Here is a 27,769-nt window from a genome sequence, read left to right on the forward strand (position 1 = left end):
TGAGCTAGAAAGTTCCCAATGAGGGCAAAGATTGCTCTCTCCTAGAGAAACTGCTCTCTCTGAGAAAACTTAAAATTCATGCCAACAGGACATCTGTCCCACAGGCTCTGGAAATGTCGGATCATAGTCGATGCTCTGCCATGTGCACATTGAGCCTGTATTTGTCTACTCCACGTATCAAGATAGGTTAACACCTATGTGCAAAGTGTGATCTTAGTGCCGGCTGGCATGCTTTTCAATCAGAATAACCTCATAAGATCAGAGGTGATGCGGGCCGGGCGGACTCGGGGGTTACCCTGCTGCGGCTGAGCCTGCGCGGACTCCCTCAGAGGACACAGCTGCCCACAGCCCCGCTGCTTTGTCTCAAAGCCTATAGTTTCAGGTGCAGCCTGTCACGCTGGGTATGATCCAGGCCCGCCTGTTTATCCTCCTGAGACCAGCTCCAAGGGGAGTGACCCCGGAGCGAAGGACAAGCCAGTGCCCTTTGCCCCGAGGACTCGCAATTCATTGCTGCAACACATTCTACGGTTTACAGGGTCATCGGCCCCAGAGCTTGGCTGATTTATGTCACAGAACTGACAAGAAACGGGACCCTCAGGGTTACCGTTTATGAATGCCTTACCTCATCAGGGAAGTCCAACAGCAATAAAGGAGTTGACGAGGGAAAGCTTTTCCTCCCCGGACCCAGCTCCTCTCCACGAGGAATGACAGCATGCTCCTTCCATGCTGAATGTCTGCTTCGGAGAAAAGGCGTTTTAACATGAATGCCGTCGGGTTTTGAATAACTGCCTTACAAATTCAACTTCATTCTCTCTAAGCCCCAATCAATGCGCCTTAAGGTAATTTCTGAAGAATAAAATAGTAAATGAAGTAGTAAACAGGACATATTATTGGCGGGTACTATAGAATTCTCACCAATGCAACCATTACCATTTCCTGCTGGTCACTCAGGAGCTTAACTTTAAAACCGTTGCCATCTGCCAAGAGCATGTGTATTTTCACATGACATCTGAGATTTAAAGTAATCATTCATTTGAAGATGAGTATTTTTAAATATATATATATATATATATATATATATATATATATATATATATAAATTTTTCCAACAAGAAAAAAGAATTAATGGAAATAGGTCCTACTGAGTCACTAGTCACGTGGCATTCACCTGGCCTTACAGATGACATAGGCAGGCAATGTGTGCATGTTTTACATGTTATGTGTGTCCTATGCTGCATTGTAGTAAGACAGCTAAAGGAAACAGCTATTAAGAAAATCCTGAGGAGGAGGAAATACGTTTATTGTATTTATTGGAAAAAAATTCGTGCAAGTGGCCCACGCAAGGCAAGTCCCTGTGGCTCGAGGCAACGGCAGCTCGATGTCCCCGCGCCCAGAGGAGTCACCCGGCCCCTGGACCCGCGGACCAGCCCTCGCTGGCCTCCCGGAGTGGGAGGACCCGAGTGAAACCCGTTCGTGCCTAAAGGACCGTGGACAGTAGGACAGGGACTCTAGGATTCTGCCCTACATTTGACCCCACCCGTGACGCCCCCACAGCAAAGCCACCTGTGAGCCTCGTTCTCCACGTGGACGTGGCCTTGCTGGGGACCCAGGCCAGGTCTGGGGGTCATGTTTGCACAGCCCCCCAGCCCCAGCCCCGAGCCCCGAGAGAAGCTCACTGGCCCAGTCAGCTCTTCATCCTACCTCGGCTCCAAGAGGTTCGGTGCCAATTGCACTGCTCTTGCTCCTCGAGTTCTCGGCCGTGAAACACGGGCTGCTGACAAGCGAAATGACGCCGCCATCCTGTCCGTGCGTCTCACCTCGGGGAGGTGTTAAGTTTCTGGGAACAGTTCCCGTGCTGGCCAGTTTCTGAGGAAAACGCCTGCCATCAGAAAGGACCCCGGCAACCTCCAGCCCCAGGAAGGAGGGTTTGTCTGGGAGGTCGCTCTGTTGAGAACAAAAGATTTGTGTGTTTTGGGGGGGACTCAGGGGGAGGGGGCTGATCCACAGAAAGAGCATTACTGGGAGTTCCCCGGTCTGGCAGGCGAGGGCCCCGGAGTCCTCCCGGCTTTTCTCCCATGTGGTAGCAATTGTGTTTCAATAATGGAGCAGAGGGGTGCTGGGGAGGGAGGGAGGATTTGGGGTCCCGGGCGCTGCCCTGGCCCGGAATCCCTGCTCTCCATCTCTCTGCAGCCAGCAGGGGCCGTGCTGGAGTGTCCTCTGAGCGGCGATGGAGCAGTTCCAGGTAAGTCCAAGGCGTCGGGTCCTTGGAGACTGTTTGTCTTTCTGCAGCCTTTGCGTCTCAGGTTCCAGAGCTCAGCTTTGGCTCAGCAAAGACCGGGAACTGTGAAGGCAGGCCCAACAGGCACGGGAGACCCAGGCCCAGCTGCCCCAGTGCGGTGCCGCCCCTGAGGGCCTGCTGGGCAACCTGGCATCACCCCTCAACACAGAGAACTTCCGGCCAGGGAATGCATCTCTGATGGTGCGGCGGCAGGGTCAATAGGTCAAAGGACCTCTGTGACCAATGCTGTTATCTACGGACTTTAATTCACCACTTTAATGTTGTGGCAAAATACTTACGGCCATTTTCTCTGGACCGTTAAGAATTGTCGCCTGGCTGGCGCTGCTCAGTGGTTAAGCATCGACCTATGAACCAGGAGGTCAGGGTTCGATTCCTGTTCAGGGCACATGCGGGCTCCATCCCCAGTGCGTAGTGCCAGGAGGCAGCCTATCAGTGATTTTCATCACTGGTGTTTCCATCTCCCTCTTCCTCCCCTCTCCTCTCTGAAGTCAATAAAAATATTCCTTAAAAAGAATTGTCTCGAAGGAAATTAATTCTCACTCCTCCCCCAGACTCCCTCCCCGTCTCCTCTCTGCACCTGCTCTGCATGGCGCCAAGTGGCAGAGCCACGTGGTGGTTCCCGCGGTGCCATGGACGGGCCGGCGGGCGGAGGTGTCCACGCCAGTCCACCAGACTCCAGGCCCACGTTCTCTCCACCAGAGCAGGCGGCCTCCTTCTCCTAAGAGGAGAGAGCAGGGACAGGTTAATTCCACCAAGGCTGTGCTTTGCTCCCACTACAATGGGATTTGGATGGAAGTTCCAAGGTTTGTCCCCTTCTACGCCTGCCCTGGGCCTACGGGAAGGCGGGCCTGTCAGCTGCCTTCTGCAGGGACGCCCGCACAGTGTTTTGGCTGCACCTGTGGAAACTGTTTTGCAGCTTACTGATGCCGAGAGAGGTCGCGGACGGTCTCGGTGCCTCTGGCATTGCAGGCTTGCCTTTGAGCTACTGTGAGACACAGTGGAACTCTCTGTGGCAAGATGTCCCTCAAAATATCTATTCCTGCCTGGCCGGCGTGGCTCAGCGGCTGAGCAGCAACCTATGAACCAGGAGTTCACAGTTCAACGCCCGGTTAAAGCACAGGCCCGGATTGCAGGCTCAGTCCCCAGGGCTGAGTGTGCAGGAGGCAGCCGACCAATGATTCTCTCTTATCATGGATGTTTCTATCCCTCTCTCCCTTTCCCTTCCTATCCAAAATCAATTTTTTAATCTTTTTCTTTTCCTCTTCATTTTTTCCCTATCGGATCTACTTCAGAACCAAAGCTAAGGCTTCTTCTGAGTGAAATGATGGGCAACGAGGCAGCCCCTCTCATTTCCTCCCTCCTTTGTTCCGACGTCTACCTTCCAAAAGTCAGAGTTTGGGTCTAATACTTATTTACCATTGTGCACCTTTATCACATGAGTGAGCACCTGTCATTAATTTCCCCTCGGGCTAAGGGACACCACCCAGCCCGGGAACCCGGGTCTGAGCTCCCCGGGGGTGGGGGATTCGTGGAAGACATTCACGTTGTATGTCAGGAGCCTGTAAAGATCAGATCCACCTCCAGGCCATGGGTATCAGCTCTCCTGCCATGTGACAGTGTCTCACGTCTGTGGAAATGAGTGAGAGATCAGCCCACTTGGCTGTAGAAAACGGTGGAAACCCTTATGGGCTGTTCATGAAACTGAACTCAGTCTGAGGGGCAACTCCATCTAGAATAGGCGCCCCCATGAGGACAGGAGTGAAACTGACCATTCCGGAGGCTTCTCTGTGACACTTGGTGTGACATCATCCATATATATATATATATATATATATATATATATATGTATGTATGTATATATATATATATATATAAGCTTAAGTGACCATTACGACCTGAAGGACCAGTCAACCAGGGCTGCCCCCTGGTGGTCAGTGAGCTCCTACAGGCAATATCCTGTGGCCTCTCCCCACAGCTGGCCAGCTCCCATCAGCCCCTGGTGCTAAGCCGTTCATAGATGACCTGCTTCTGGGTCAGGTTTCGTACGTAGCAGAGCAGCTCCTTCATATGATCTATTGAGAGTCAGCCCTCGACCCAAGGGTTTGTCTCACCCGTCCTCTCCCTCCCCTGGGGCCGCCCACCGCTGTGGTGGCGCAGTGGTGAGGGGTGGAGGTGGGGGAGGTGGGGAACTGCACGGTGGCGGGGCACCAACTGCAGCATCGAAGTCCATTCCTTCCGCCCGGGGCTCGGCCCGTGACCATCGCCTTCTCTCCCCACCCTGCTGGGGCGTTGGGGCCCTGGGGTTGAGACAGGGAACTGGGGGTGGTTGGCAGGTATAGCTCCTTTTCCAGGGGGGCTGAGGGCTGGCTCCCTCTTTGGGGGGCCAGCGGCCAACCTCCTGTGGCCCCTCTCCGCCCCCTAACCCTGCACCAATCCGTGCCCCAGGCTCCTAGTTTCTCTATAGAATGCTGGGGACACTCCTTTAAAAACAAAGGCTGTCTCCCTGCCTATGTCTCTTCCGGAAGCTCTAGGTGCAGCGTGCTTCCGGGGAATGGCTGAGAAAGGAAGAGCCCTGTCCCCGCGGGGCCTTCAGGCTGAGATACACGAGGCTGGAGAAACAGGAAGTGCCCCGACCTCAACACCAGCAAGATCCAGGCGAGAGATTTCTGCTCAGGGCCCCTGGGAAGGTGAGTGTCTCCTAAGGTCACCTTTAACCAGCATCTCCCCAGCCGCCTTCCCCGTGTCTTCATGATCAGAACTGTCCCGGACGGAAGTGTGTTCTGACTTTTCTCAGCAGGAGGTTCTGTGCCCCACGCTTCTGAGGACGTGCATCCTAGCGTCTCCTCCTGGGCCTATTACCTTTGCTGGCAGCACCAGTTTCTAGCAAAGACACACATACCCCACCCACGCACATATGTGTACACACACACATACACGTGCACACATGTACACGCACATACATGCGCACACAGCAAACAATTGTAAGGAGACTTGTGGGAAGCATCCATGATGGAATGACCTCCATGTGCGTGCTCTTTGAACTCTATCTGTTTCGGCAGCTTCCAGAAGCTGTTTGCAAGTAGAGTCTGACTTACATTGGCCGGGAAGGGCAGGTCCGGCCAGGACAGGAGCCTGGGTTAGGCCAGGGCAGTGCAGGGAGCGCCCAGTGGAGGGAGAGGGGCAGGTGCCAGGGACCCTGTCCTCCCGGGCTGAGCGAGGTGGGCAAGGCTCTGTGGGTGTGTCCACCCCGAAGGGAAAGTGCACGGGTCAGGGCAGTCTCCCTTCTGAGCGGAGAGAAGGCGGCCAAGGCTCTCAGCTCCTCTCCGCGCCTCTTCCCCAGCAGCCAGCGGTGCCCGCCCGCCCTACAGGCTGCTTCCCGCTGCGGAACGTGGCTCCTGTTCGGATACAGAGCTGCCAGGATCCCTTTCACACTGCAGAGCAGGCGAGTGGCCTCAGCACGCGCTCTGCCCAGCGCAGGAGGCCCCGGGCTCACCTCTCCGCCCTCGCCTCCGGGCCCTGACGGCTGGCGTCACAGGTCAGCTGCCTCGCACTTTCAAAATGGATGTGAATAGCGTCCTAGTCACACAGCACCTACTCCCTCCCGTCTGAGAGGGTAAAGGGTGGATGCGTGGGTAGAGATGAGATAGAGCAAATCCCAGCCAAATATGAATGCTGTCATCTTGGTGGTGGTTAAGCCGGTGTTCCCTGGGAAATGTCCTAAATTGCGATGTCTTTTTGAAAATTGTCATAATGAAATGTTAGAAACATGCTTTGCCCTGTGACCCTCAGCTTCTGGAGAAGGAGAGGTCACCAGAGGAGGAGTTACGCGTTTGCCTCAGCATCTGCAGTGCCTGGGAAATGCTGCTCCGTCACAGAGAGGGCGGCAGTCACAGCTCGCTGGGCCGTTCTCAACAGGGCAACTCAATTAAAAAATATACTCAGTGCTATGCAGTCAAGGAGGTGAGGTATAAACTTCTTTGCATTCAGTAACCTGTAGTCAATAAAAATGTGTTTTGCAAAAGCTGTGGGTACATGTTTTAGGGTGCACTTATTCTTCCCAACAGTGAAACATAAAAGTAGACTGCTAACTTTAAATATTTTCCCTAAAATTCCGGGGGGGGGGGGGGGGGGAGCTATTGAGATGGTCCAGAGACTAGAGGCGCCCTGGACTCTCTCCGTTATAAGATGCTCTGCCGCAGTAAAACCGAGTGAAATTGTCTTTCCATCCTCTTTTAATGGAAAAGCCACAGGCGGTCACGCGCTTCCTCTGCAAAATCACACTTCCTCCCTTTGGAGGGATTGAAGAGCTGAGTTCCCACATTCTCGCCAGAGCTGGAAATGGAAGCACACTGGGTAGCAGGCAGCACGCAACACTTCAGTTTAGGAAAATCCCAAATTCCTGCCACTAGCTACCATATCTGTACTTTCTAAATTCTTTTAGCTCTGTATTCATTGTTCCATTTTTAAAATATTTTTTTATTGATCTCAGAGAGGAAGGGAGAGAAAGAAAGAGATAGAAACATCAATGGTGAGAGAGAATCATTGTTTGGCTGCTTCCTGAGTGCCCCCAATAGGGATTGAGGCCACAATCCAGGCATGTGCCTTGACTGGGAATTGAACCATGACCTCCTGGTTCCTAGGCCAATGCTCAACTACTGAGTCACACCAGCAGGGACATCGCTCATTATCTAAATGAGTGCAAATCTCAAGTAAAATCACGGGCAAATAATTACAGAAAAAAGTCAAAGGCTGAAGAGTACAGAGCTATAGAGGTCATGGACCTGTGCACGGCCTACCTTCCCAGTGGAGCCCAGGAAGGAGGTAAACTGGTTGTGCTACATCCTCACAACCGAGGACAGAAGTTGTTCCAAGGAGATTTACATCCAGGCATCGGCTGCCAAGCTACAGCCAGGAGACTTGCTCATTTGTCAGCAAACACGCCAAAGCTCTCACAGAACCAATGTTTGAAGAAATGCAAACATGCCCCACCTTCAACTGTTCGTCTAAGGTTGGTACTCTGAAGATCTTCTTCTTTGTTCTTTAATAAAGGAAGAGTCGTTTTAAAAAATTTTCAACACCAACAACCTAGGGCCTGAAGCAGGGAGGCATGGAACAGACTGACATACCTCAATGTGGGGGTGGGAGGATGAGGAGAGATAAATCAAAAAACTGATTTACTTACTAGAGGCCCAGTGCACGAATTCATGCACTAGTGGGATTCCTCAACCTGGCCTATCTTTGGGTGTCCCTCAGCCCAGTCTGCACCCTTTCCAATCCAGGACCCCTTAGGGGATGTCCGACTGCTGGTTTCAGCCCTAAACATCCCTCTCACAATCCGGGACCACTGGTTCCTAACTGCTCACCTGCCTGCCTACCTGATCACCCCAACTGCCTCCCCTGCCAGCCTTATCACCCCTAACTGCATCTGCCTGCCAGCCTGATTGCACCTAACTGACCCCTCCTCTCTCCCACCCCCCCCACCCCCCTGCTGGCCTGGTTGCCCCTTACTGCCCCCACCCCCACTGGCCTGGTCGCCCCATACAGTCTGCTGGTCAGTCATTTGGTCATCTCTCACTAACCTGCCCTGCTGGCCTGGTTGCCCCATGCAGCCTGCTGTTTGGTTGTTACTGTGAGATGTAAGGGCATTGTGACCAATTTGCATATTACCCTTTTATTAGTATAGATACTAATGGCCTGGTGCATGAATTCATGCACATTGAAAGGAAATTAATTAGAATCAATATTTTAATATCATTATTCACCCTTTCTCTATAATAGAAGTGTCAACCAATTCAAGATCAACATTGACAGATGGAAACACACGTGTGGGATTGGCATCAGCAAGAGCTTTATATGTATTATGCATGTGTGAGTCAAAGTAGCCTATATATATATGATAAACTTGTATATATATATATATATATATATATATGATAAACTTGCTTAATTAGGCCTGGTTTCTGATTTAGCTAAATTTTTTCCAGCCAGTGAAAAAGCACTCCAACTTCTCTTTCAGGTAATTGTCAGCCACACAGCAGTAAATATCATTGCGAAGCAGATTATTATTGTAGATCACACAGGAAGAACAAAGGGTAAAATATTTAACACCAACAGTGTTTGTCTATATTCTGTGCAGTGAGAAAACCTGAAGTCATTTTCAAGTTCCACCATTTCTTATTTCTTTTCAGTCGGGTCAAGATCCTAAGCTTTCTAAATCTTAGTTTTCCAACTAATGAAAAGAAAATAGGATACTATCAAGTCTATCTACCTACTCCAGGACTTCTGTGAGGATCAAATGAGATGAGGCACGGGAAAATGCTTCACAGACATTTGGTCAAAGTGTGACATGTTTGCACCTGGCTATAAAGCAAGTCATGTTCCTGGTGGAAGAAACTCCTAGGAGGCTAGTCACTAGGGAGTGGAAGCCAGGCATTCCAGGAACTCCAGAAAGACGCGTGTTCCGATGTCGTATCTGCAGCAGAGGTCAGCAGCCAGGTGGACAGGTGTCCAGCACCAACTGTTATCCTGGGTGCCTGCTCGTTGCTTCATCTTGTGCACAGACTGAGCAGCAGACTTGGGTCCCATCCATGGAGACACCAGTTCACACCAAAAGGCCCTTGTTCGTGGTCTGGTCAAAACGCCCAAGCTTAGAAAACACCCCTGGGTTCCAGCAGCCCATGACACTGTTTACCCTTTGGGTTTAGAGCGTTCACATATAAAATACTATCAAGTTTTCCCTGGCCGGTTTGGCTCAGTGGATAGAGCATTGGCCTGCAGACTGAAAGGTCCCGGGTTCAATCCCCAATAGGGGGCATGCAGGAGGCAGCCAATCAATGATTTGCTCTCATCACTGATCTCTCTCTCTCTCTCTCTCCACTCCTCTCTGAAATAACTAAAAATATATTTAAAATACTATCAGGTTTTATTGGCCCGATCATTGTGTTGTGGCTGTAGTGCCAACACTCACCCTCCTTGCCTTGGTAGCCTGGCCGGCCGGTCACGGCACCGGGGTTACAGAGATGGATCAGCGTCGACTGAGTGTGTCCTGAGATGCTGGCACAGGGCCGACCACCTGTGAAGGACCACGTTCCCGGGACAGTTCACATGGGCAGGCTGTCACCACGGACGCTGTGGACGGGACCAGATGTTCCAGGGCAGGACGCAGTGCCAGGGCTTGGGACACGTGTGACTACAGAACAAACACAGCACATGCAGAACACATGTCCTCTGTAGATGTGGCTGTGCCCGTTTTAGGTGGAGAATGTGCCAATACATTTGACAGCAGGCATGTTAAATATGTCCTCAGCGTTGACTTATTGAAGAAACATCAGTGTCGTCATCTAGATGAAGTCTATCACTCACGTCTTGATGTTATTTTGCTTTGGGCTGTACCTCCGTAATCTGAGAAAGATGAGTCATGGCGTGCTGATTCGGAGTGAGATGCTGGCGTGCATGTCCGGCCTCGGACAAATGCAGTGCTTGTTCTTGTGCTAAGCAGGCCACCTCCTCCGTGAGCGCCACGGTCCCGTTAAGGCATCTTTAGAAAACGTGGCCAATAAGCTGCATGGAGCATGTGTTTCCCACATGGCGACTCAGGATAAAACACAAAGACAGCGACTGTGCAAACAAAGCCAGACCCTTAAAGTCCCGGCACCCGGGACCAGGCCAGCGGTGTGGACAAACGGCCAGAGTGGCTCTGGGTCAGAGCGGGGTCTGGCCGTGAAGTCAGCCGCATTCCTAACCCTTCAGGGTACGGGGTGAATGCGGGCAGGTAACGGGGCTGGAAGCACTGTTCGCCCGTGGGCAGATGGTGGTTACACCTGCATGAAGCCCTTTGCTAATGATGCACACACACATGCACACATCTTGCAGCCGGCGGGGCCGTCTGTCACGGGACCCCATGCAGACTGGGCTCATCGGCATGGTCTCTCTGTATTGCTCCGCTCAAATGACTGTCTCTCCCTCTCCCCTCCCTCCCCGTTACACCTTACACTGGCATCACAGCATCAAGCCAGCCCTGAGACGGAGGCCTGCATGTCAGGGGAGGAAGCGAGTGGAAGTTCGCATCAGCTGTCGCTGCCCGAGCTTTGCCTGAACCCGCAGTGGGAGTCTCGCTGTGTGGTCTGGGACACACCATCCTACAGCCCCACAGAACCCCCACATTCAGCCAGGAGGCATCTCCTGGGATTGGGGCCGCCTCTCAGGCGGTCGTAAATCTTTAGGTCTTCAGTCCCATGCCCCATGTGAATCAATAATTATCTGTTCTTACCAATGAGAAGGCTGACACGCTCAGAGGCGGAGTAACCTGCCTAGAGTCAGGATCCACCCCTGAATGGCCCAGACGCTCACCCCTTCACTGGACCCCATACTCCGGGGCTACAGGGACTGAAGAAATAAAGCTGCCCCCGCACCCAGCCACCACCATCAATTGCAGCTCAGAGCAAAACGGTGTTTTCCAAAATATCCCAAAGACAACAATGTGAGCTGGAATTGAAGGAATTTCTATTCTGGTCCTGGATAAATTCATTGGTCGTGGGCTTTTCAAACTCTATTTCCTGTTAGCCCCTGATGGCTGGTGACCCGTGGGAAGGCAGGGGAGTCTGGCGAGGGCTGGCCACGGGCTGCCTCACAGGAAGATGGATACGACACGCAGTCCTGAGCCTCAGAAGCTTCAGCTGGCCCTCTGGCCTCCTCTGCCACGTTTGGGTGCTCGTTCTCATGCTCGCCCAGATCTCCTGGGGCTCAAAGAGATCAAGCCCTGGTGGCAGCCAGATTGTTGACATTTAATGCTCCATTACTCACCCTCTGCGGGCTCTGGGGCTGGCCGGCTGGCAGGCTGGACGACTCCCAGGCAGCAAGTGACACAGCCAGCCAGCGGCCACGCTCTCCGCTGCCAACCCTGCCGGCCACCCCCGGACAGAACACATGTGCTCTCCAGGAATGCCATGTGGAAAAGCCCCTGCATCTGGCGTGCTTCGTGCTCTGTTCCGTGGTGATGGATCAAAGGCCAGATGATTTTCACAAGCACGGTGTCAAGTGCCCCTTTCCAAGCCAAATGCTGACTCTAAGCGTTTCCAGGGCTATTGTCACAGTCCTCCAGGAGTCGCCTGCGTGTCTGCATGTTGTGCACACACAGGCACGACCCTTCACTCTGGAACTAGAGGCCTTGTGCATGAAATTCTTGCACTTTGGGGAGATGTCCCTCAGCCTGGCCTGCACCCTCTCACAGTCTGAGAATCCCGAGATTGATTGCCCCACAGAGGGAGACCCTGACCATCCACCACAGCCTGCTGGTCGGTGGCCTGGGCATCCCTCTTTGGGGTGATCATGTAGCCCCTCAATCCATCATCCTGCCGGTGGTAGCCAAGCCTCCCTCTGCAGGGTGATCATGGCTGGGCCCTGACCAATCGCATCACAGCTGCCTTGGCTGGCCTGGAGCCACTGACTCATGGTGTGGTCATACAGATGGTCATTCTACTGTTTGGTAATTTGCAAGTTACACTTTCGTTATTATAGATACCCTCCCAAGGACATTGCTCAGCCTTGGAGGAGAAGAGGGAGTCTGCTCAGAGGAAAGGTGGGTGTGATTACAGGCAGGCTGACCCACTGCCCGCTATAAAAGTGGGGTTCCCGAAGCTCCGGGCACATCTGTTCCAGCACAGCATGCAGGTGTCCCTGGCCCACTTTCTGTGGTCCCATAGGACTTGGGGGTCAAGAGTGGATGCAAAAAACGATGACACTGGCCATTGCCATGCGTTACAAACTGTCTTTTGTCTCTGACCCAGGAGTCTCCAGGCTTCTGCCAGCAACTGTGACACTAGTAGGCTCGTTTGCTACCTCGTAAGTAGGGGAGTATTTCAGACCCTTCAGTGGTTTTGACAGGTGGTTTTCAGTCCTTAGCATTTCATAAAGGCATAGGTGTTATATGTGTAACTGTGTGTGCATACATATAATGTACCTATTTACTACCTCTCTGTGTGTCTGGGTAACAGATACCATTAGGAATAAAGGCGCAGACAAAAGAACTGCTTTGTCATCGCACTATGACAACTGCATCTTCGCCACGTGAACCAAAAGTGTCCACTTTAATGTGAGCTACTTATGAAGGCAGAACTCAGAATCATGCTCCATTCTTTTAAAAATGCACTCGCCTTCTACAGGAATACCCACCACTAATTATCATGGTAATAACTAGTTGTTGAGCTTCAAAGAAGAGGAAACTATAGACCATTTTGGCCAAAATGACACAGCAAACCATTGCTCCTTTAGTTGGGGGGTAGCTAACTGTAGTTTCAAGTCTTGGGCTACTTTTACTGATCTTAAAAATGATGTGGTGTTTTGGCATGAATAATGATAATAATAAATATAAAAATAATCTTGTATAATAAAAGGCTAATATGCAAATCAACCAAATGGCAAAACAACCAGACGCTATGATGTGCACACTGACAACCAGGAGGCAGATGCTCAGTGCAGGAGCTGCCTCCGGTGGTCAGTGCACTCCCCTGGGGGTGGGAAGGGGGGCGTTGCTCAGCCAGAACCCGGGATCATGCTGGCGAGTACAGCAGCAGTAGTGGGAGCCTCTCCTGCCTCCACAGCAGCACTAAGGATGTCCGATTAATGGCTTTGGCCCACGCAGGGAGCGGGCCTAAACTGTTAGTCGGACATCCCCCAAGGGATCCCAGACTGTGAGAGGGTGCAGGCCGGGCTTAGGACCGCGCCCCCCCCCCTCCCCGCCACCTAAGTGCACAAATTTCATGCCCCAGGCCTATATCAATAAATATAATCTTGGCTTCAGAAAACTTTGAGACCTCAAAAAATGTTTTGTGGGATAAAGTCATAGCATAAAGAGTGAGGATCAGGAAGGCCCGCATCTGCTCACATCCTTCCCGACACCTGAGCTCCTGATTGAAAACAGTCACTCCACCATCATCTCCAGAAAGAGACAAGCCATCTCTACCAGCACCTTGTTCGGGTGTCTGACAGACCAAGCTCCTTTGAGCCCTTTATAATATTAAAGGAATATCTGTGTCTCTGAATTTCACATCTGGTTCTGCTTCTGAACTAAATTTTGAACACAGATCCCAAAGGTAGAGGTGATGGTTACCAGCTTGTGAAATCCGTCCAGCACTTTAAATGTCAGTTTCCTCGTCTGAACAATGGGCACAGTCATGCCAGGTCCCTGTCTGCTGAGAGGGTCACATGAGCTTTAGCACCTCGAAGTGCCCAGGACACAGATTCTGCTCTTCCTCACGGGCAATTTGGAACAACCACCAACAGCGTTGCCATTTCCTGGGGATGATTGTGAGGGGTGGGGGAGTTCGTGCCCACCGCACCCTCCATCCTCCATTCCGACATCACATCCAGCCACGTTCCCGCGAACACAGTCCTGGGTTTGAAGTTCCTGTTTGGGGCTTGTTTCTGGCTGCGACGTGGTGTGAGGGTTCTGTTTGGAAAATGGGGTCTTCTCTCTCCTCTTGGGTGAGTCACTGGGTGACAGGTAAGTCCTCACCCTGAAACCGGTTCACCCTGACAAGGAATCCTGTGCAGCTCCTGTAGGTCCAGGACTGAACAGAGGAACACACGTGGAATTGCCAGTCAGCTTCAAGCATTCCTGAAAATAATATCACTCTGGAGAAAGACACCTCAAGTACTTAGAATCTCACCAGTTCTTCCTACTTGGCTACACTTTATTTTCAATATGAAAAAGATTTTTGTATTTGAATGTGTCCTCAATCTTAAATATTTTGAATGTGTATATTCAATAAACAGTTTTTTATTCACAAAACACATATGTACCCTATCATATTAATGCATTATCCTACCTAATAATAGACAGACATGTAAATTGTATCTCCACCACACCCACAGCCCATCAGAGTGAGTATGCAAATCAACCCAAAAAAATATGGAGGCTAATTTGCATAGATAGGCGCCCAGCAGCCTGGGAACTTTCTTAGCACCCAGGTCACTCAAAGGTAGGACCCCTTGGGTCCTCAGCAACCTGGGAAGGGCCTGAGCCAGGGTGCTCCTGGGCGGGGGCAGAGCCGGGTGATCTGACAGAGCTGAGGGTCCCCTGCTCAGGCCCCAAGCCTCTGCTATAGGCCTGGCAGCGGTGGAGCTGGTGATTGAAGGGAGCTGGGATCCCTTGTCCAGGCCCGGAGGCTATAGGCCTGGCAGGGACAGAGCCAGAGATCAGAGGTGATCGGTGTGAACTACAGAGGAAACACCTTTTCTGACTGCTCATTGGCTGAGCTCCTTGTATGCCACTGGTAATATTCTTAGTAACTTAGGTGATCTAGGGCTTCTCCACCACACTCCTGAAGAAAAAAATGAACTTCCGCTGCTGGACGGCTAAGAAATGTCATATCCTGCCCTAGGCGGTTTAGCTCAGTGGATAATGCCTTGGCCTGCCGACCACAGGGTCCGGTTCGATTCTGATCAAGGGCATGTACCTAGGTTGCAGGCTCCTCCCTGGCCAGGGCCCAGATCAGGGCTCATGCAGGAGGCAACCAATCAAAGTGTTCCTCTCACTTTGATGTTTCTTTCGGTCTTTCCCTTTCTCTTCCACATTCTCTAAAAGTCAATGGAAATATATCCTCAGGTGAGGATTAAAAAAGAAAGAAAGAAAGAAATGCATATCCTATGCAAGACACATCTTGAAAACGCCTAAAGAAAGTTGTCATTTTTTCTTGGTGAAGGGACTGGAGTCCGTGTTGATGAAAACACCTTGGTGGCTGTGTGACAGGCATTGGCTGTAGCAGCGGGGTGATGGGCTGGTGCCTTCCCCTGATCAGCCAGGTAGCCTCAGTAGGACATCCCCTGAGGGTTCCCAGTATGTGAGAGGGGGCAGGCTGGGCTGAAGGACACCCCTCGTGCCCAGTGTGGACCCTAGTCCTATATTATAAAAAGGCTGTGGTTGTGACACCCTCACACCAGAACAACCCGTCACTAGGAGGCTGAGTGCATGGCAGGCGCATGCAGGTGGGAGGGGACTTGATGTTGTGTCCCCGCAGGTGCCGGCAGGTCTGGGTCTGCCGTGATTTCTAGGCAACATGGGTGGGTGGTGACTTGATGCTGGGCCCCTGCGGGTGCCGGCACAGTCTCTGGCCGGAGGGAGGAGGGAACTGGGTACCTGCACCCAGGACTTGACTCTAAATGACAAATCAAATTTTCTGTTATAGAGAAAGGGCAAATAGCAATATTGAAATATTTCCTTTAATTAATTCCCTTTTAATGTGCATGAGTTTCATGCACTGGGCCACTAGCATACATTCTAAAAAGATACAGTCTGAATCTTAAGGAGTTAGATTGAAAGACCACATTTTATCTTTAATCAGCTATAGTGAATGGCAGTGAATTTAAATCCTGAGGGCAAATGATCTTATTGATGAGTTCAAACTGCTGCAGCTCTGGTCTCCAGAGCCTGAGTAGACCATCATTGTTTTTCTGGAATTTCTGGGAACAGTGATGGGGGAGGGACATCAGCATTGCTCTTTCCTGGTCGGCTGTCTTCCCCTGCACTATTGGATTATTGCTAATGCTCGATGTATTTGTAGGTGTTTTTTTAATATGCACTGATTTTGGAGAGGAAGGGAGAGGAAGAGAGAAACATCAATGATGAAAGAGAGAATTGTTGATCAGCTGCCTCCTACAGGCCCCACACTAAGGATCGGACCTGCAACCTGGGCATGTGCCCTGACTGGGAATCGAACCATGACATGGTTCATAGGTCGATGCTCAACCATGCTGGCCTGGCTATTTATAGACGTGTTTTAAGCCACATGTTTGTTCTGTGAGGTGCCGTGATGAAAACGAGATAGCAGTCCGTCTGTCTGTGTGACCTTGCCTAAGAGGTGCTGACACGCTGAGTGTGAGGGCACACAGGGGTCTCCCCACCTCGTGGGAGTCTCGTCTCACTCACCTTCCTCGGCCTGCGGCCTCTGATGTGTGGACTGAGCAGGAGACTTGTGTCAACCTCTGCATCAAGCAATGACAGCTCTTCCCTTCACGGCGAAGAAGCAGTACCCATGGTGTGCTGTTTCCTCACCACCCCCTTGGCCTGCTGCCCACCTGTGTGCTGGCTCTTGACCGGCCTAGGATGGCTGTCTCTCTCCAGTGGGAACTTAGAAGAAGAAGAATGCCCGTCCCAGCATGCCCCGGAGGCGACCTCCACGGGGCTGCATGAGCGCAGAGCCAGGCGGGGCCACACTGCCACTCTGCACCAGCACACACGGCTCAGACATAGGGAACACTAACTGCCTGGGACCCGCCTGCGTGGTGAGGCCACCATCGGCATGGCCCAGCGCACTGCGGGCAAGTGAGCATCTCATCTTCCACCCGGACGGTGCTCCCATCCAGGAGACGGACTGCGGTGAGAGGCAGAGGAATGGGTGGCAGTGGGACAGCTCCCAGGGAGGGACTTGCCCCAGAAACTCGGACGCCGTGAAGTGCCCCTCGAAGCACAGCTGACTGAGCGCATTCTCTCAGCAGGAGCAGAGCAGGACGAGCAGGCTCCCGGCTGGAGCTCCAGATTTTCCTGCAGAGGGTCCCTCCATCACTGTCACTGCTGTCACCGATGTCAGCGACCATGATGGAGTGGAGGGGCCCCCGCCCTGAGGCCCCGTGCCAGCCCCCCTCTGCTTCCCCAGCTGCTTTGCCCAGGGTGTCAACTAGCAAAGTCCTCCTCGGAATGCTGCCCGGGTCGGTGAGGAACACGGATGATGGTGGAAATAGTGACATGAAGCAAGTGGCCAAGTGGCGAGTTAGTAAGTCAGTGAGAGCCACGCTGGGCAGCAGGCCGGAGGGAGGAATTAATCCAGGTCCCTCTGGAGCGGGCGGGGTGCAAAGCCCCACTGGCTGGGAGGGATGTCCTAAATGTTGGGGTGCTCCCCTCCCCCCGCTCCGGTGAGCAGCACACAGACTGCCTTCGCTTCCACGGGGACTGGCCAGCGGGGCCAGCAGGGTCACCTCGTTCGGGAAATGAAGACGAGGCACAGGGAGGATGATGGGAGTTCACCTCGGAAGGGAAGCCTCTTAGAAAGGAACCTTTCTACGTAAAAACCTTTTTAAAAAGTGGAAATCGCACATTGCCCAGCAGATGCGGCGTGGGCTGTCCGTCAAGGGATTTATCGAGCTTTTAGTCACTTAATACTCTTAACCGCCTCCCATCAAACCTTCCACAAATAAACTCCCTCAAAGCCACCCAAATGCTTGTTGGAAAATGAAAGGTTTCTAAAAAACAAATAAAATCCCAGCTGGCATAGCACAGTGATTGAGCATTGACAGGTGAACCAGAGGTCAGGGTTCGATTCCCAGGATTCCCAGTCAGGACACAGGCCCGGGTTGCGGGCTCGATCCCGTGTGGAGTGTGCAGGAGGCAGCCGCTCCATGAGTCTCTCTCATCATTGATGTTTGACCTCTCTCTTTCTCTCTCTCCCTTCCTCTCTGAAATGAATAAAAATATATTTTAAAAAAAAGAAATCCCTGAAAAAAAAAAAAAAAAAAAAAAAATATATATATATATATATATATATATATATATATATATATATATATATATATATATATATATAAAGACGTGATGCTGTGTGGTCCTGCCTCCACGTTTACTTTGTCCATGAGCACACCATGGTCCCGTGGGCGTGGAGCCTTCGGGCTTTGCCAGGTGGTGGTGGTGTTTGCAGAATTGTGATGCCCCCAAGGTGAACAGCTGGGCCACCCAACCATAACTCAGTTGCCCTGTGTCCATGCCATATGCTCCCTGTTTAAGCCTGAGGCCACACTGCCTGGCTGGGCAGCAGGTCGCGGGGGTCCTCATTTGTTCCTTTTCTAATGGCTCAGCTGTGCTTGAGTACTCACATTGCCACGTGGATCTCAAAACCATCCTCTTGATTTCTAAACAAACCACAAAGCCTGCTGAAACCTGTGCCTGAGAGCATCTGATTGGGAAGTTTCCTTTTAGCAATATTGAGCCTCCCCACCCATGTACAGTGTTTCAGCAATGCTGTCGCATTCAGATCTTACGCATCTTTGATGAGATTCACCCCAGAGTATTTTGTGTTTTTCAGGCCGTTCTGAACAATTCAGTTTTGTTTTCTTTCATTCCTAGCCCTCGGAAATGGAGCTGGCCTTTCTAACGGTCTGGGTCGGTCCCGCACTCTGAGCAAGCTGCCCCCCGCAGACTCCGTCCGGCTGCCCGGATGCCCCTGTGTCTGCAAGCCGCTGGCAGAGCCCACGGGGGTGCGGGTGGTGAGAGCCGGCGGCCCCTGTGCGCTCAGGGAAGCCCGCTTCTGCTCCGAGACGAGCAGTGCTGCTGCTGTTGGTGCTATGGTCTCCGTCGGTGGAGAGAGCCCCTTCCCATTTGCCAGGGATTTTACCTGAGTCTGAAGCCGAATTTTGTTAAGTGCTCTGTCTGTGCCAGTGAAGATGATCATGTCATTTTACTTGTTTACTTTGTAGCGTGGCCCCCCACCCGACAGCTGTGCATTCCAGTGAAGGCCCGGGAGCGCGGGATCCGGGGAGGAGGCTGGCCCGGAGACGGTGGTTGCTGGCCTGGCCTGGGAGAGGTGTAAGGAGACTCGAGTGTGACGTGGCCCCGTGGGTGTGACAGTCTAGACTCCTGTCCCGTCCGTGTCAGCAGGTCACGGTCTGCACGCCGCCGCCCCATCTCAGTCACTGTGGCTGCGGACCTCCCACCTGCCCCTCGGCCAGCACCTGGGTTCCTCCCCCCCGCCCCCGCCCTGGCCAGCACCCGGGTCTGCCCCGGTCAGCACACACCCCTGAGGCCACACCTCGGGTCTGTGCGGACTCCCGGCTCCGCTGTCTGTCCAGTCACACCTCCCTCGGGCGGCTTCCCACCTGCACCGCAGCAGGGCAGGCTCAGAGTGGCACGGTGTCCCACTGGGGCCCGCGCTGCGCCATTCAGCTGTGTGCCCCCCTCCCCACAGGGCGAGCTGTGCTGTGCCCACAGCACCTTGCACGGTGTGAAGTCTTGAGGTTCAGTGGCGTTTGGAGACCTCCGCCAGGCCCTCTTCTGTCAGCGAGCTCACCTCGAGTCCATGTCAACAGTTCTGCACTTCGCTCGTGTGCACTCAGGTCTGCACACATGTAGGTAAGTCACACATGTGCTAACACGCGCAGCCAGAGGAGACGGGCCTGGCTTCACTCCCATTCTGGGCAGCCAGGTCACTGGCATATCGAGGCTGGTAGAGGGAGGGAGGAGAGGGCACCCACAGCACAACTAAACGCCACCTGCAGACAGGAAGTGACCACAGCTCCGTCCCGCAGTCTCCCGTGACGGGCAGAACCTCCGGGCCAGCCACCCTGGATCCCTCCCCCAAACAGCCCATCACCCTGGCAGTGCCTTTTAGATCCATTCTCACTAACCAGTCACTGTTCAAAACTGTGAAACGTGCCCAGTGGACGGAGATCACAGGAGTTTGTGGCCCGCGATGCTCGTGGCCTGGCTCCAGGGAAGCCCTGAGCGGGCGCCAGGCTGTCCCTGACCCGGACGAGCGCTCCCTGCGGACGGGGCCCGGGGCACCGGCACTGGAGCCTGCCATGTGTGTGCGTGTCTGTGGAGTCTCAACACGCGAAGCCGTGAGTCCCGAGCAGCTCCTTCCCGTCGCCCGCTGCATGCTGCTCTCAGGAACATGGGCGGTTCCATGAGGGGAGTGTCTCAGGGGGAGCAGCTGCCCTTTAAGCCTCACAGGCACATCCCCCTTCCTCTCTCCCCTCCCTCACAGGCACACCCCCCCCCCACAGCTGTGAAACCCACTGCACATGGAAAGGACATTAAAAGACGTTTAGCTCGGATCTTGTGAGTTGTTTCAAAAGACATGTTTAAGCTCTTGGTTCTCTGGAATTTGGGGAGTGGAATTCATATTGAGACCATTATAATTTTTCCAGGAATAAGAACCTAAGAATGAGGTTAGTGTGACTTAAACTCTCTTAGGATATTTTCTAAGTGCATGAATGTGCATGCACATACACTGACATGCACATACAATTCATACACTCACACTCACATGCATACACAGTCATATGCACTTATACACTCACATGCACATATTAACATTCACACACGTTCCCACTCACACACTCACGTTCCCACTCACATGCACTCATACACTCACATTCACACACTCTCATGTACACATACATGCACACACATGCACGCATACACTCACATGCACACACTCACATGCACACACATTAACACATACACTCACAATTATACACATATACTCACACACTCGTGTGCACACACATTCACATATGCTCACATGCACACACACATACCCTCACCATGCACACACACACACACACACACACACGCACAGCTAGAAGACATAGTCTGGCACACAGAACACTTGTGGGCGCTCTGTAAGTTGTAAGTGCACAGTGCCAGTGCACTGGCCTGAGGGGAACGCTGTGGAAAACGCACAGCACATGATTGTGCCTGTGACTCTTCGTGGCGTCTGCAAGGTGACAGTATCGAACCTAGTGCTGCCTCACACACCACGCTGAATGTGGTGCTTCCAGCAGGTACAGTGACTATTCTCACTATTCTGTGGTTTCTCTGAGGTTCTGCTGCTAGACCTGGGGGCCTCAGTCACATGACCAGTCCATCTGGGAGGTGAATGGGTGGCCCCGGGGGACCATTGGGTGTCTTGAGGCCGGGCTCTCCTGATGATGAAGCTGGTATTCCCAGAGGTCAGCCATGAGATGCAAGGATTTCACACCTGCTGCTGACCCAAAACAGCCACACAGGAAGCCCACATCACACAGGAAGCCCGCGTCACACGGGAAGCCAGCGTCACACGGGAAGCCCGCGTCACACAGAAAGCCAGTGCCACACAGGAAGCCCACATCACACAGAAAGCCCGCGTCACACAGGAAGCCAGTGTCACACAGGAAGCCAGTGACACACAGGAAGCCAGTGTCACACAGGAAGCCAGTGCCACACAGGAAGCCCACATCACACAGGAAGCCCGTGTCACACAGAAAGCCAGTGCCACACAGGAAGCCCACATCACACAGGAAGCCCACGTCACACAGGAAGCCAGTGTCACACATGAAGCCAGTGACACACAGGAAGCCCGCGTCACACAGGAAACCAGGGTCACACAGGAAGCCAGTGTCACACAGGAAGCCAGTGTCACACAGGAAGCCAGTGCCACACAGGAAGCCCGCGTCACACAGGAAGCCCGCATCACACAGGAAGCCAGTGTCACACAGGAAGCCAGTGCCACACAGGAAGCCCACATCACACAGGAAGCCCACATCACACAGGAAGCCAGTGCCACACAGGAAGCCCACATCAGACAGGAAGCCAGTGTCACACAGGAAGCCTGCGTCACACAGGAAGCCAGTGTCACACAGAAAGCCCACATCAGACAGGAAGCCAGTGTCACACAGGAAGCCCGCATCAGACAGGAAGCCAGTGTCACACAGGAAGCCCACGTCACACAGGAAGCCCGTGTCACACAGGAACCCAGTGTCACACAGGAAGCCCATGTCACACAGGAAGCTAGTGTCACACAGGAAGCCCATGTCATACAGGAAGCCAGTGTCACACAGGAAGCCAGTGTCACACAGGAAGCCCACATCACACAGGAAGCCCGTGTCACACAGGAACCCAGTGTCACACAGGAAGCCCATGTCACACAGGAAGCCAGTGTCACACAGGAAGCCCATGTCATACAGGAAGCCAGTGTCACACAGGAAGCCAGTGTCACACAGGAAGCCAGTGTCACACAGGAAGCAGGGTCACACAGGAAGCCAGTGTCACACAGGAAGCCCATGTCATACAGGAAGCCAGTGTCACACAAGAAGCCAGTGTCACACAGGAAGCCAGTGTCACACAGGAAGCCAGTGCCACACAGGAAGCCAGCGTCACACAGGAAGCCCGCATCACACAGGAAGCCAGTGTCACACAGGAAGCCAGTGCCACACAGGAAGCCCACGTCACACAGGAAGCCCACATCACACAGGAAGCCCACGTCACACAGGAAGCCAGTGCCACACAGGAAGCCCACATCACACAGGAAGCCAGTGTCACACAGGAAGCCAGTGTCACACAGGAAGCCCACATCAGACAGGAAGCTAGTGTCACACAGGAAGCCCGCGTCAGACAGGAAGCCAGTGTCACACAGGAAGCCCGTGTCACACAGGAAGCCAGTTCACACAGGAAGCCAGTGTCACACAGGAAGCCCATGTCACACAGGAAGCCCATGTCATACAGGAAGCCAGTGTCACACAGGAAGCCAGTGTCACACAGGAAGCCAGTGTCACACAGGAAGCAGGGTCACACAGGAAGCCAGTGTCACACAGGAAGCCCATGTCATACAGGAAGCCAGTGTCACACAAGAAGCCAGTGTCACACAGGAAGCCAGCGTCACACAGGAAGCCCGCATCACACAGGAAGCCAGTGTCACACAGGAAGCCAGTGCCACACAGGAAGCCAGTGCCACACAGGAAGCCCACATCACACAGGAAGCCAGTGTCACACAGGAAGCCAGTGTCACACAGGAAGCCCACATCAGACAGGAAGCTAGTGTCACACAGGAAGCCCGCGTCAGACAGGAAGCCAGTGTCACACAGGAAGCCCGTGTCACACAGGAAGCCAGTTCACACAGGAAGCCAGTGTCACACAGGAAGCCCATGTCACACAGGAAGCCAGTGTCACACAGGAAGCCAGTGCCACACAGGAAGCCCACATCACACAGGAAGCCAGTGTCACACAGGAAGCCCGCGTCACACAGGAAGCCAGTGTCACACAGGAAGCCCACATCAGACAGGAAGCTAGTGTCACACAGGAAGCCCGCGTCAGACAGGAAGCCAGTGTCACACAGGAAGCCCGTGTCACACAGGAAGCCCGTGTCACACAGGAAGCCAGTTCACACAGGAAGCCAGTGTCACACAGGAAGCCCATGTCACACAGGAAGCCAGTGTCACACAGGAAGCCCATGTCATACAGGAAGCCAGTGTCACACAGGAAGCCAGTGTCACACAGGAAGCCAGTGTCACACAGGAAGCAGGGTCACAGGGGGAGCCCACGTCACACCGGGATTCCCCCGTATGTGTGGGGTGTGACGGCCCAGCCGGACCGGCTGCCATGCTGGGTGACTTGGTCACTCCCCGGGCTGCTGGGTAGGGCCCTGTGGGTTGGCTCACAGCTGTGACCACAGCCTGGGGAGGAGGTCCCCTCAGCGCTGTGGCCCCCTCTCACCCTGGGACGGTCAGGGAGCAGGTCCTGAGGTTTGTGAAGAGGACCTGCCTGGCCTCAGTCTCAGCCCCGACGCCCCGACCAGTTCCCGCAGAAGCTCTCACACCACCGTCTTCCTGTCCTCCGAGGGGCCCAGATGGACGCTGGGGCCCACCTCTGATGGGGGAGAAGGCGAGCAGCCAACAGTGAGGTCTGGGGCAGTCCTGATCCCCAACAGGGAGGGTCAGGGAGGGTTACTTACCTTCCTATAATCAAACAGACCCAGGACAGTCCCAGCAGTGACTGGTTAACGCCCACATAATTTGATTTCTCAGAATCCCTACTCACTGCACATAATCCTACATAAGAAATGGCTAATATGCAAACTGTCCCCTCCACTGGGAGTTCGATCAGGGGGCACTCCTGCGCCTGACGATGAGAAGCCCCTCGGAGACTCACGTGTCAACGGTCCTCAGAGGAACCACGGGAGAGAAACTGATCCGCCCGTCACACACATAGAAGATGTCAGACAGAGCTGGCCGGAAGGCCAGGGCACTGGCTGCTGTTCCCCAAGACACCGCTGAGAGCGGGGGAGGGGTGCTGGTGCCGCTGGGAGCTGGGGTCTCTCCGTCTCAGACTCTCAGCAGAGGCAGGCGGGTTTTCAGGGGCTGCAGAGTGTCACTAACTTCTGGCAAGTCTAGTGTTTCTTGCAAGAAACAGGGACATTCTGCTCAAACTCCTTCATGCTCCTTTAGATGATAATGTTTCAGTGGTCTTATTCATTTCTCAATCTTCAGCACAGAAAGTATCAACATTACCTAAAACCGTAGATCAGTTTTCTCCTGCTGTGTATTATGCGGGCCCAAAGAATAAAAGTTTGTTCTAATTGCCTCCACATTTGCAGAGTTAGGAAGTTAAATATGCTATCTAATAGGGATGTAGCTTATTTAACAACGAAATTAACTTTTGGCCGAAACCGATGTGGCTCAGTGGATAGAGTGTTGGCCTGCGGACTAAAAGGTCCCAGGTTCGATTCAGGTCAAGGGCATGTACCTAGGTTGTGGGCACATCCCCAGTGGGGGGTGTGCAAGAGGCAGCTGATCGATGATTCTCTCTCATCGATGTTTCTAACTCTATCTCTCCAACTCTCCCTTCCTCTCTGTAAAAAATCAATAAAATATTTTTTTAATAAAAACTAAAAATAAAAATAACGTTTGTCTTACAGCATCCTGTGAAGCACTTTTCTAAGGAAGGAAACACACTGGGACCCATTTTAGTAGCAGAAAGCGATCGTGTCCTGCTCTAGCTCATGGGCCCGGGAAATCCAGGACGCTCTGACACAGCCCTCCCTGGAGGCTCCCGCGTTGGCTCTCATCCTGTCACACGGCACATTAACAAGTGGCGGTGACATCGCTTTGAACCCACGGAGGTCCGGGCAGCGAGGCCCGCTGCGGAGAACGGGGCCCTGGCCGCTCTGAGCGACGGTGTGTGATGAAGAAGGCGGGGTGTCTGAGTCCGCCACGGGGACAATTTTCCTTTTTGTAACAGGGATGCTGCTCAAGATTGAAGCGGCACGCCGAAACCGGTGTGGCTCAGTGGATAGAGTGTTGGTCTGCAGACTGGAGGGTCCAGGTTCGATTCCGGTCAAGGGCATGTACTTTGGTTGTGGGTACATCCAACCGTGGGAGGTGTGCAGGAGGCAGCTGTACAATGTTTCTCTCTCATCGATGTTTCTAGCTCTCTATCCCTCTCTTTTCCTCTCTGTGAAAAATCAATAAAAATATTTAAAAAAAAATAATAAAAAGGATAGAAGCGACACTAAGATGCTAAAATACAACTTTAAAAAATAAGAAAACCTCAAACCCAGGTGTAACTTTTCTCACCGGAGCTGGTGGCCCTCGGGTGTCCGTGCTGAGCGGTGCCCAGAGTCCGGTTTCCGGGTTCTCGGGGGCGCTCCCCACGTGCTGCCTGGAGCCGCCTCGCTGACTGCACATCTCCAACCAGAACTGCTCGGAAGCAGAGTGTGGACATGAGGCTGAGAGGGATGGCAGTTCTACTTCCCTCTCATCAAAAACAGCTCAAACACGCCCTGCGGCCTTTTCCACGGAACCACTGGCTGCGCTCTGCGGGACACGGGCAGCGCCATGCGAGGGCGTGGTGGACAGAGCGCAGACCACGGTGAGACGGAGTGGTACCCGGGCCGGTGCACATATGTACCTGGGAGCAGCCTCACGATAACCGCTACGTCTCAGCTTTAAAGCAGTGCGTTTTCTCCGCCTTGCTTATCTCCACATCCTTACACCCCAAGCTGAGTTCCACAAGCAACAGATCCGAAAAGGGAAAAGGAAATGGTATCTCCAGTGCCTGTGCGCCACCCTCCCCCGCCTCCCCGATCCTTCCCTCCCCCCTCCTTTCCTCCCCCCTCCCCCTCCCTTCTTCCCTCCCTCCACCCTCCTTCCCTTCCCTCCCTCCACCCTCCTTCCCTTCCCCCCTCCCCCCTCCTTCCCTCCCCCCTCCGTCCCCCCTCCCCCCTTCTTCCCTCCCTCCCCCATCCTTCCCTCCCCCCTCTCCCTCCCTCCCTCCTTCCCTCCCCTTTCCTCCTCCTCCCCCCTTCTCCCCTCCCTCCCCCATCCTTCCCTCCCCCCCTCCTTCCCTCCCTCCCCCTTCTTCCTTCCCCCCTCCCCTCCCTCCCCCTCCCTCCTTCCCTCCCCCTTCCTCCTCCCTCCCTCCCTCCCTCCTTCCCTTTCCTCCCCCCTCCCTCCCCCATTCTTCCCTCCCCCCACCCCCTCCCTCCTTCCCTCCCCTCCCCCCTCCCTCCCCCATTCTTCCCTCCCCCCACCCCCTCCCTCCTTCCCTCCCCATCCTTCCCTCCTCCCTCCCCCCTCCCTCCCCCGTCCCTCCCAGCTCTGGGAGAGGCCTCAGCTCCACAAGGTAACACCCCAAAGAGGCTGCAGGGCCTTCTGGGCCCCGTGGCGCTCACAGGCTGCAGTGAGCTGGCTGCCTCGGGAAGAATCTGGAGCCCAGCAATCGACTTCCATGTGTGAGTTTTGCATAAAAGGATGCTCTGGAGACACACATGGACACCACACGCACATGCACGCACACATGCGTGATGTAGATGTTTCTTAAAAGCAGCATGTGAACCGTCCTGTGTAAACCAAGAATGGATCCTCAATGCGTACTCTCACGCTGCAACTGCCGGTCACGGTTAACCCATAAAGTTCCCTTTTTAGCCAACAACTGAAAGGGGGGGTGAGGAGGAAGAGGGCCGGGGAGGAAGTAGAGGGGCAGGGAGGAGGAGGAAGAGGAGGGAGTGGAGGGAGGGAGAAAGTAAGAGGGGAGGAGGAAATGAGAGCAATGTAAGCTAGTGACTATGAAACAGAAAGAATCAGTATCTACAAGACCTTGAATGCCCATATTCAAAGCTGATAATTAAAAAAGGGCATGGGAGCCAAAACCAGTTTGGCTCAGTGGATAGAGCGTCGGCCTGAGGACTGAAGGGTCCCAGGTTGGATTCCAGTCAAGGGCATGTACCTTGGTTTTGGGCACGTCCCCAGTAGGGGTGGTGCAAGAGGCAGGTGAGCCATGATTCTCTAACTCTCTATCCCTCTCTCTTCCTCTCTGTAAAAAATCAATGAAATATATTATTTAAAAAAAAAAAAGGGCACAGGGCCCCCCACAGGACCGAATCCCTCTTGGGGTCACTGAGCCCGGCTCCGTGGGCCCGAGTTTGTCCTTTCTCTGAGGAGGCCGGGGCAGGAGAGAGGAGGGGCTTCCTCCCGGCTCCTCACTGCAGCTCCCTGCAGGCCCCATGGATGCCCACTGTGCTCTCCTCCCATCTCTGTGCTTTGCCCAGAGCTAACGATGGACATGCTTCTCAGCAGGCCAGTTGGGTGTGTGGGGACCACCCGGTTCTCAGGGCGGCTGGTTTCAGAGCCGGGAACAGGTGGCAGGAGGCCTGGCCACACCATGTCTGCCAGGTCCGGTCCTCCAGGACTCACACCTGCAGCCGGGAAGGCCCCGGCCTCTGCCAGCAGCAGGGACTCTGATTCCAGGGGCGGCCTCCCCAGCGCCCCGGATGGAGGTGCTGCGACCACACCACCCCAGTGTCTGGCTTCCTCCCTGGCCTCACGTTCACGCATCGCGGGGCGGTGGCCCCCGCCAGAGGCAGCCCCGGCCACGGGCAGACGGTCTCGAACGCACACGCCCGCCGAGCAGCTGTCCCTTTATGTTCTCGACGGGGCGCAGAGTGGGAGACA

The 27,769-nt window shown here is 53.6% G+C and overlaps 1 protein-coding gene across 1 annotated transcript in view; it reads right to left on the reverse strand.

The window, feature by feature from the left end:
- The window catches only part of PRDM5 (PR/SET domain 5), a 131,082-nt gene that overhangs the window by 25,484 nt on the left and 77,829 nt on the right, over positions 1 to 27,769 (reverse strand). The gene's annotated exons all lie outside the window — the stretch shown is intronic.

Source organism: Pipistrellus hanaki (assembly GCF_964339955.1).
Source record: "Pipistrellus hanaki genome assembly, chromosome: 5".
Lineage (NCBI taxonomy): Eukaryota > Metazoa > Chordata > Mammalia > Chiroptera > Vespertilionidae > Pipistrellus > Pipistrellus hanaki.